We start from the raw sequence: 12,081 nt of genomic DNA, 5'->3' as shown, positions 1-12,081 counted from the left end.
CGCAAAACAATCCAAACGACAGCCCAGATTGGATAATTAAAACCGGAAAACGTCTTAATTCTCCAGGCATCTCACCTGCATCTAAAGTAATCAATACCAAACAAAACAAATTTACATATACTACTCCCAACCGCTACGAAGCACTCAACATCTTAGATAATGAAACTGAAATAAATATTGAAAAGGAGGGTGAAAACGAAAATATGCAAACCGAAAACACCATACTGCCTCCAACTCTTCCTCCAATATTTATCACCACACCAGTCAACCATCAAAATTTCTGCAACCAAATAAAAACCTTAATCGGCAACGAAGAATTTCTATGCAAAACCACAACCAAAAATTTCAAATTAACACTAAAATCTTCTCAATCCTTTCGTCAAGTAATCAAATTACTAAACGACAATTCTGTGAAATACTTTACTTATCAAGCGAAGGAAGAGAAATCATACCGAGTAGTTTTAACACGTTCACCGCCGCCGCCGATCACGGATCGGCGTTAGTAGTAGGGCGCTGACAGCCGCCGCCGATCCGTGATCGTCACTAGTACTTATATTTAGATATATTTATAAATAACTCGGCCATAGTCACACTGCTTCAATATTTAACATGGCCATTCAGAACGTATTAATAATCAATACGTTGCAGTCGGTTCTTGTTTCCCGTGTATTTTCGTTTATTATTTTAGAAAACAAATACAGTACTCTGCGCTTTGCACACCGTTGTTTTTTTAGACATATTATTAATTTTATAGTTAGTATTCTATAGTTAAGTATCTATTTATTTTATATTTTACTTAAATATGGACTTTCCTGCCGGTCCATCAAGAATTGATCGCTCTCGAAGTCCTATCAAAAATATGAAGACACATATATTATCGGATGCTGAGCTACTTGATATTTTGGAAAATGATAAATGGATATCGTCTGACGAAGAATTTGATGATGATTTTGATGAATGTAGTTATGGTTCTGACGGCGATGATGTAGAAAATGAAGGTGACGATTTACAAAATATTGTTATTAGTGATTTTGTGGGTTCTGGAGAGAATGAAGTCGGTGAGGTTTTATCTGAAATTTATAGTTCTACAAATTTTAACTGGTCGACTGATTCACCTCATGTAAACCATTTTGAATTTACAGCTACACCTGGGCTTAAATGTTTACCAAATGGAGACAAGCCTATTGATTATTTTAATTTATTAGTAACTGATGAATTATTAGACATGCTTGTAGAGGAAACTAATATTTATGCCATCGAAATTTTTTTAATTTCTGTCTCTGACAAAGCTAGAATCAGTGGATGGGTAAATACAAATAGGTCGGAAATGAAAACATTTTTAAGTTTGTTATTTCATATGGGAACTATTAAATTGCCTAGATTAGAGGATTATTGGAAAACAAATAAATTATTTAATTTACCATTTTTTCGTACATATATGAGTAGAAATCGATTTACTCTATTACTTCGAGCATTACATTTTTCCCGCAACCCAGCTGAAGGGGAATCTGTTCCTCGTAACAGATTACATAAAATTCAACCTATTGTAAATTATTTTAATACAAGGATGAACGAAATATTTGAGCCCACTAAAAATCTGTCACTTGATGAGTCCATGGTTTTATGGCGTGGACGGTTAATGTTTCGACAGTATATTAAAAACAAAAAGCATAAGTTTGGAATTAAAATGTACATGCTTACAGAATCGTGGGGATTTATACACAGAATGTTGATTTATTCCGGACAAGGGCATGATGTTTCCGAGACAATGACTCATACAGAATTTGTTGTCGAAAATCTTATGAGTGGATTACATCACAAAGGTCGTTCATTATACATGGACAACTTTTACAACAGTGTTCAACTTTCTCGAAAACTGTTACAAAAAAAAACTTATGTTACTGGAACTTTACGCTCTAACCGTAAGCATAATCCGAATGAAGTAATTGCTCAAAAACTAAAAAAAGGAGAGTCCATATGCAGATACACAGAGGATAACATTTGTGTTATGAAGTGGAAGGATAAAAGAGAAGTGTTGACAATAAGTACTGAATTTCCCCATTCAATGATGGACATTGAAAAAAATAGAAACATATTAAAAAAACCAATTTCAGTTCTTAAGTATAACGAACATATGTCTGGAATAGATCGCCAAGATCAGATGACTTCCTATTATCCATTTGAAAGAAAGACTTTAAGATGGTACAAAAAAGTCGGTATACATTGTATACATTTGCTGTTAGTAAATTCTTATTTTTTAAATAATAAGTATGCAAAAAAAACATCGTTGTATGAATTTAGACTATCAGTGATTGAATCGTTATTACCAAATAATCAAACTGTTTTCGATACTAATACTCGAATTATGAAAAAAAAAAATGAAACACATTTTCCCAATAAAGTGGAAAAAAATGTAAAAAAAAAATACAAATACAAACGTTGTCAAATTTGTTCTGGAAAAGGCATTCGTAGAGATACAATATATTATTGTATTGAATGCAAAGAAAAACCAGGTTTGTGTCTTGAAAGTTGCTTCGAAGAATACCATAAAAAAATATAACTATTAATTATTATTACAATTTATAATGTATTTATCTATTTTTTATTTTATTTTATTAATTTTTTATTTCTGTTCTGAAGATTTGTTATTTATATTATTTTATTGTTTTTTGATTTACAAAAGTTCCAAAGTTATTTTCTATTCTGAAGATTTGTAATTTATATTATGTTATTATTATTTTTATTTACGAGACTTACAAAGTTATTTTTGTTTATTTTATAAAAATATTATATATGTTTGATAAGGAATCATAAAAAAGTATTATTTTATAAAACAGTAAATATTAATTCAAATATTTATTAACATATTTTAAATCTATCATTATACTATATACAATTAAAAAAAAAAAATGTTCTTAAAATAGAAACTAAATATACGACGATCCGTGATCGGCGCCGGCTATTGCCCTCAATAACATAGGCAGTGGCCACCGCCGATCACGGATCGTCATGCATATAATGTTATCAACAGTTACGCGGCGTGCGGCACTAGATTAGAAATATACATGTGGAGGTGAACGTGTTAAAAAACCTTCACCACACAACGCCTACTGAACTAATCACCAAAGACCTCAACGAACTCGGATTTTCGGTTAGAAATATTACCAACATAAAGAATAAAAACCAACCCAACACTCCACTCCCTATCTTTTTCATCGACCTTAATCCGGCACCAAACAACCCAGAAATATTCAAGCTAAGGACTATTTGCCACTCAATAGTCAAGATTGAAGAACCTCATTCCAGACGTGACATACCTCAATGCCACCGATGTCAAAACTACGGACATACGCGTACCTACTGTAATCACCAACCAAGGTGCGTCCGCTGTGGCCAAGCCCACCTCACCGACATGTGCGAAAAATCCAAGGATCTACCGGCTACCTGCGCCCTATGTGGGAAAGACCACCCTGCCAACTACAGAGGATGCGCTGTACACAAAGGACTCCAAATATCCAGAAATACGAAGAACGTTAGCAAGGACCCATCCATTCCAACCATCTCCAGCCAACCAGACAACAACGAACAACACACTCAACAAAACAATACAAAGCGTAAGCTCTTCAGCAATGCCACCTTTCCTCGCACTTATTCAGACACAGTCAAGTCATCCAGCCCATCTAATCCTCAAAAAGGGGAGCCTAATGAACCTCCACTTTCCGCCCAACTTTCATCTTTTCTCGAAAATTTTCAATCCCTTATCACACCCCTAATAAATCTACTCACGACTCTTATAAATAAAATTTTAATCATTAATGACTATTAACTCAAATGCAAACCATCCATTAACCATTTTCTCCTGGAACGCCAATGGCCTCAGAAAACACTTAGACGAACTACAGCACATCCTAACCAACACAAATACCGATATTGCTCTTATCTCTGAAACACACTTTACTCCTACCACATGCGCCAAAATATATGGCTTTAATTCATACTATTCATGCCACCCTGACGGAACTGCTCATGCTGGCTCGGCAATTTACATCAAATCTAGCATACCCCATCACCCACTACCTTCCTACATTTCTCCTCACATACTAGCATGCAGCGTCTCAATTGTTACTCATAACATACCTATTACTGTATCCGCAATTTATTGTCCTCCATGTCTCATCACCACTATTTATCATTTCTCTGAATTCTTTTCCACACTGGGACATCGCTTCGTCTCAGGTGGTGATTTTAACGCGAAAAACACAACATGGAGAAATCGCACTCCCAACACCAGAGGCAGAGAATTACAGTGCTGCATAAACAATAATAACTTTTCTTCTTTAGCTCCTCCTGGACCAACTTATTGGCCCTCTCACAACAACAGACTACCCGATATCTTAGATATCTTTGTTATGAAATTACCAAGTAATATACTCAGTGACCTTACCAACCTCTACGACTTGTCCTCCGATCACACACCAACAATTCTCAAACTAGGTTTAAACGTTCCTCCATGCCAAAACGAAACTTTCACCCCCGGTCAAACAAATTGGTCTATCTTCAAAAACATTTTAAATGATGACATAAAACTCAACGTTTCCTTAAAATCAATCGATGAAATTAACAACGCTATTAATCACCTTACAACCTCCATACAAAAAGCCGCATTAGCAGCGGTAAAACCCCAAACAAACAAAAATACAAAAAACCAAACCTCCACTCATATACAAGCTCTACTTACCGAGAAACGTAGAACTAGGGCACACTGGCAAAACTTTAGATACCCCAATGACAAGACCAAACTCAACAAACTAAATATCCAAATAAAAAAGGAAATCCAAAAGTACAAAAGTCAATCATACAACACTTATATAGAATCTTTAACCACTAAAAATATGTCTCTGTGGAAAGCAACTAAAAACATATTACGAATAAACCAACCCATCCCTCCTCTTAGAAAAGAAGACAATTCATGGGCCATTACCGACACCGATAAATCGAATATCCTAGCTCAGCACCTAAAATACTGCTTCTGTCCTCATGATATTCAACCCAGTCCCACTCAACTTAAATAGTTGAAAACTTCCTCGAATCTCCTCTCCCAATGTCTCTGCCTGCCAAAGCCATATCCCCCGAAGAAATAAACAATGTAATAAAAAAAATCCCTATCAAAAAATCACCAGGTAATGACCTAATTACCAACTTTATAGTAAAAAATCTACCTCGCAAAGTCATAATTTATTTATCCCACTTATTTAATGCACTGTTTAGATTATCATACTTTCCTGGGGCCTGGAAACACTCTATCATAATTCTTATTCTCAAACCAAACAAACCACCCGAAAATCCAGAATCATACAGATCAATTAGCCTTCTTCCCACCATATCCAAAATTTTTAAAAAAAATTGTATTAAAAAGGCTCCTCTCCATCGCCACCAATGCTAATATTATCCCACACACACAATTTGAGTTCAGAGCCCATCATTCAACCATTCACCAACTATACCGCACTGTCGACCACATATCCAACGCTCTGGAAAAAAAAGAAATCTGCCCCACCGTTTTTTCTCGACGTCTCTCAGGCTTTTGACCGGGTCTTTGACGGACTTCTCTACAAATTAAAAAAGTTCCTTCCAGCCCCGTATTTTCTACTATTAAAATCCTACCTATCAGACCGTTTCTTCACTGTTCGTCTTAAAAACAGCTACTCAATATGTCACCCTATAAAAGCAGGTGTCCCACAAGGAAGCGACATCGCCCCTTTCCTATACTCTGTTTTCACCCATGATATCCCAAAGACTTTCTACACATTCATTGGCACATACGCTGACGATACCCTAATTTCGGCGTCACATCGCGATCCAGAAATTGCTAGCTTAAGGATCCAAAATCACCTCAATATGATAAACTTATGGGCAAACCGTTGGAAAATAAAAATAAACGAAACCAAATCAACTCACGTAACATTCACCTTACGAAACTCTGACTGCCCTCCAATTACGCTCAATAACAAAGTCCTTCCAACAGCAAATGAAGTTAAGTACTTAGGGCTCACATTTGACAAACATCTTACGTGGGGCCCTCACCTGAAACTAAAGCGTAAACAAGTCAACTCCAGGCTGCACCTCCTCAGACCTCTTTTAAAATCCAAATTATCCCTAACAAACAAGGTGACAATATATAAAGCGATAATCCGTCCGATCTGGCTCTATGGCATTCAGTTATGGGGGTCTTCAAAGCCTTCAAACACTAGAACACTACAAGCTTTTCAATCAATATGCTTACGCCTAATCACCTCCTCCCCCTGGTACGTAACAAATAAAAATCTCCACAACGATTTAAAACTACCCACTCTTAACGAATTGGCCAAATCCCAATATACCAAATTCTTTTCTAAGCTACACACTCATTATAATCCTTTAATCAAAAAATTATCCTCTGCAACACGAGCCCCCAAAAGACTAAAAAGGCTGTGGCCCCGAGACTTGCTCAAAGCATAAAATTATAATGTTAAGACCTAACTAAACAATAATTTAATGTAATCTCTTGTCAGGTGACACTACTGAGGGTCTTCCTATTCGAATATTTTTTTTTCTTAATGTTATATAAATTTGTCATCATACTTACTGATTATTGTAAAATAGATTGTAAATATATTTTTCTTAATAAAAAAAAAAAAAGAAATGACAGTAAATTTGAATTAATTGTTTTAGAAAAAGACAAATTATTGATTGAATCAAAAAAAGATAATCTTTTGTTTACACCTTTAGTGTGTTCTAGAGTAAGACGCATTAAAAAAATGCATGGTGAAGTTGTATCTGATGAAGAATTCACTGATCCAGTTCAGAACTTTAAAATAAAATCATACTATGTCATATTGGATATTGTTTCTACACAGATTCATGAACGATTCGACGAAAGTTCAACACCATTACTCGAGGATATTTCTCTTTTCCAGAAAAAACGCTTAGAGGATGTATCAAATAATGCTTCAAGCCTTTATATGGATGCATTCCAAGGATTTGAAAATGTATATGAAAAATTTGTATCTGCCTTAGATCTAAGACATGAATATGTTCAATTTGCTAATGCATATTTTAGTTTTGAAAAATTCATAAAACTACCAAAAAGAATCCACAATGTCTCAGATCATATTTTTCATGATACTGACGATGAACAAGGGTTTGAGGAATCTGGATTTGGATCTCCTGAACAATATAAGGATTTTACACCATTACAAACAATATATAATGTATGTCATATGACTGGCTTAAAAGATGTTTTCCCTGCAATATCTATAGCATTAGAAATTTCTCTAACACTTCCTGTAACCAGTGATCACCAGAAAGAGCATTTTCAAAGTTCTCGTTTACTCGTTTACGTAGTACAATGATCGAAAATCGTTAGGAAGCATTGATGATAATGTCTTGCGAGAGAGACATACCAATTGATAACACTGAAGTAATCAATATTTTTTCATCATATAGTAGTGCACTTCGTTAATTACTTCATTAGTTGTTTACATGGGTAATTATTTGTTACATTATACTTGACGTTAACTTATTAAATAACATATTGTCTACATCATTACATGTATTTACCTACATTTTTTTATACTACAGAAAAATATTAATGAATTTTTCCCAATTTTCTACTGTGTTTATTATTTTATATTTCATATTATGTACGTTGGTATTTAAACATATCAATGTGGAAAAAAAAAGTCCATCCAAAATTACATTAAAAACTAACAGAAAATAAATTCAAACATATTCATAAGTATTTATATTTTTTTGATAACAAAATATGTAATTTGTGATACTAAATAATAACATACCTACCTAAACCCAAAAATAAATTTTGTAGTTGATGTTCACTATCGTAAACTAGTATTTATGAATTATTGTACATAATACAAATACTAAAATATTTTACATGACTGCTGTCTGATGATAACGTTTAGGTATAGCCAAAGCTGGGCAAGTTAGTCATTTTTTCAACTAGTTGAAGTTAAGTTACTTTAATAAAAAAAACTAATTAAGTAGGACTAGAATTTAGAAGTTATGTTTTTTTTTATAGATAAAAAACTTTTTCGTTAAAATGTAAATAATAAGTTATCTAACTTGGATTATTCATGAAAACTGAAAAATTTAATTAAACACTTAGTATTTAATCAAATGTTCTAATTAGGTAACAAATAATTTCAATTTTTTGGAAATTAATTAGAATATCGATTATTAGAACATAAATGATGAAATAAAATAAAAAAATTTACAATAGTATAACAACATAAAACATAAATATTAAATAATAATATCATGATGATTCATGATGACGGTAAATAAATACATTAATAAAAAAACTTGAATTATCATTTTTTTTTTATTTAAATAAAATAAAATAGTACATTTAAAGATTGAAAAAAAAATATATTAAGTTTAATATGACATAATAAATATGAATACAGTATAAAATTAGTAATAATTATAAAATGAACATTTTTTTTATAAACATTTTTAGCAAACAAAAAATATGAGTATTAAATCTAAAGGTTTTAATTTTTATTACATTACCAAATCTTGTAAAATCATATTTGATTATGAATTAAAATGAAATTGCAACAACTCGTACATGAATGAAATATCATCACTTTGAATATTTATATAACTAAAATCATAATTTTGAATATATTGGTTTGTAAATTCATTTCGTTGACAAGACGATGGTAATCCATTGACGTCGGCCTTTATCAACGCATATGCTGTATCAAATGTTTTTTGGTATAATTCCAACTTCTTTTGTTTTTCAACAATATACAAGTCGATACAATGTTGTAATTGTTTTAAACGATGTAAATCAACGTGAGATAATGTTATATAATTATTATTAGAATATAAAACAATAGTCGATTGGTTAACATTAACGGAATAGAAAAAGTTGTCAGCTATTTGAACACATTTACATCGGGTATGTAAATTATCAATAATTGCGTATTAATTGAAAAAAATATTAAATTACAGTATCATGTGTATTAAATTCACAATCACATTGACATACATTGTTAATCTTTCCGTACTTATTTATTATATTTTCAACAAACTGATTTCCTTTTGATAATAATACGTATATACACTTTGGATTCCATCTTGTGTGTTCAATCCATGGAATATCATCTTTTTCCCAATTATGTAAGATGAGTCCACAGCAAAAACATTCGACAATATATTTTTCCCTGAATATTCAAAACCGCTTTCAGCTAATGAGTATTTATCTTGAGATGAAGTTAACGGGAATAAGTTGAATGTTTTCAATCTCGAAGAAAATGTTGTATATTCTGGGTATTTAGGATATGTATTATTTCGTACTAAAGAAACTAGTGAACAAAAATTGTTGCTAACATTTTGAAAATTCATTTTTTGTAAAATAAAGAACTTTTTAATAAAGAATAGGTCTTGATCGAATGATGGTTTAATACTAACTAAACTGAACTAGATTAGATTATTAATTTTAAAGTTTGAAAAAACTTTAAATTTAAAATTGTAGTGTGATCAATATAAATAAACTATTTTTGTGTTAAACGAAAAAAATTGAGCACAAGATTAAAATTATAGTGTAACTAATATAAATAAACTGTTTTTGTGTTACACGGAGACAAAAATGAGCTCAAGGGGGATATTCCCCCTTAAACTTTTAAAATCTCCCTGCCCAAAAGTGCTGTGAACATACAAATACATACTACTGTTAGTATATCAAATGTTGCAGATTATATTGAAAGAGATTAATAAAAAATATTTAGAATTTGAACACATGGAATGTAAAGATTACTACATATTTATGCTGAAACTGCATCTTGTCACTAGAATATACAAAGAATGTAAATATTTAAGTAATGAGGAAAAGACCTATAAGCAAACTAATAAAGTTTCAGCAAAATTAAGAATTTTAACCAATAAGTAAAATTGTATGATTTTGTTTATCAAATCGTTGTATAAATATAGTATCGTTTATTGTTTATTATATTAAGTAAGTTTTTAGTTTAAGTATTTGTGACTCAACACCAAATAAATTTACCTAATATTTGGCAATTCATCGGAAATTAATTTAATGTAAAAAGTGTATAAAATAAAAAAAAAAGTATAAATAATATGTTACTTACTCATTTCGTCACGGTGGTACGAAAAATAACACCTTTTATAATAATTGTATATTTCAAAATAATTTTCACTTATACGTATTATAAATAGTTTGTTAGTCTATTTAAATGTTATTTTCTAAAATTGAAACGGATATTAATTAATTTGTGTTATTTATGACTATTTCTGATTTTTCGATGACCACAATTATTATTATTTGTTTTACAATTTCGTATTTGAGTTATTTATATAAATAATATTGTTTCATAATATGTTAGAACTGTTATATCTGGATTCAATGCAGACAAAACCATTTACTGATAGCGGTTAGTCTGAATGACGTATAATGTAAGAGTCAGATTTTAACCCACCGCAGCAAGTGAGTAAATCTCCGTATTCATATATTACGTTAAATTTATTACGTTTATTTTATTCATTCAGCGAGTTCAATTATTTACAATTTTATTTTATTTTATTTGTATTAAATACAAAACAATATCTACCGTATTTTACAATAAATACAAAATGAATAAAAACTTAGATGAAAATAAATTTATCAAATACTATGAAGAAATTCGTCCGATGAACAGTGAAACTTCATGAATCTGATAATGACGAGGATTACTGTTTGCCTTCACGTGAGTCGTAATTTCGAATCTTCAGATACAAATGAAGACTGAAATTTTGAATTTAGATAATAATAATATTTATTTACTTCCTCACCATTAAAAACTCGATTATCAACAAAAGAAAATTATTAACAGAGATGTAGAAAATCCAAACAAAGTACCTGTTGGTCGTCGTCAACTTTTTCTAATTTTAATTTTGAAGAAGGTGATATGTCAGGAATTCAGCCACTAGCTACCTTTTCAGTCAATCAGATCATGAAAGTTCTCAACCTCAATAAATGTCAACAAACACAATGAAATCAATATTCCATTCATACCACCATTTGGTCAAAAATAATATAATATGTATTCAAGATTCCTTTATTTACCAGTTTAGAAGGCACGTCACAAGTACTCCATAGAAAATCTCCTTTTATTTGCAATCTGTAATTTTAATATACTACTTTAACGATGATTATGAATTAATTGTTTTTCAAACACCAATCCCTTAATATAAACAAACTAAACCGAAAATCATTTACACGAACAAATTTATCAGAAATAAAACTTTATCGGAATAAATCTTTTAATGGGAATAAAAACAATGTACAGTTATAGGGACTATTGGTCATTTCCGCCAGATTTTCTGACTGGCCATTTAGTAGTCATGACCGTCACACCGTTGGTTGGCTACTAGCACATATACATTTAATGACAATACAGTAATGCCAAAAATACAGATAATTATGATAAGTTATACAACTAAGACCATTTATAAGTATTCTTTTATCTAATTTCAAAAACATACATCCACATCAAATTGTTTTATATAGACGAGAGTAGGTAAGATTTACAGGAAGAACTCAAATAAACAATATATGCCAAAACCTTATCAAAAGAGGTTTGCAATTGGTGCTTAGTGTGGACAAACATGGTATTTGTGGAATTTTAAATTTACTGGGAAAGCGGGTGGATAGAGCGAGTCAATTAGAGCCTGCGTGGTTAAGTATTTGTCACAACCACTCAAAATAAAATCATTTATTATTTTTGATTACCATTTAGTTATCCATGACATATCTCGTCAAATATCCATGGCGTGAATTGTTAATTTAACAAGAAAGACGGTTTAATTTTAAAAAGATAAAGATTTAAACTTGAGAGATTGGTTTTCGTTAATTGCTGTGACATTTCACCCAGCAACAAGTGTGATAAAGAATTGTTAGCCTTTTATCAAACTTTCACAATTCTGGCGATGCCAGCAAAGGTACAAAGGAGATCGTGATGTTCAGTAACTATGGTTTCATGTTCAAAAGTTAGTACATGCACCGAACGAAGCATACCG

At 31.4% G+C, this 12,081-nt stretch overlaps 1 pseudogene; it reads right to left on the bottom strand.

The window, feature by feature from the left end:
- Positions 1-9,007: 9,007 nt before the first annotated feature.
- On the bottom strand, positions 9,008-9,411 carry LOC112593443 (annotated as a pseudogene).
- Between the last annotated feature and the right edge of the window lie 2,670 nt (positions 9,412-12,081).

This window comes from Melanaphis sacchari, unplaced genomic scaffold, assembly GCF_002803265.2.
Source record: "Melanaphis sacchari strain LSU unplaced genomic scaffold, SCAv2.0 Contig204_pilon_pilon, whole genome shotgun sequence".
NCBI lineage: Eukaryota > Metazoa > Arthropoda > Insecta > Hemiptera > Aphididae > Melanaphis > Melanaphis sacchari.
This window is presented reverse-complemented; position numbering and strand designations above follow the sequence as displayed.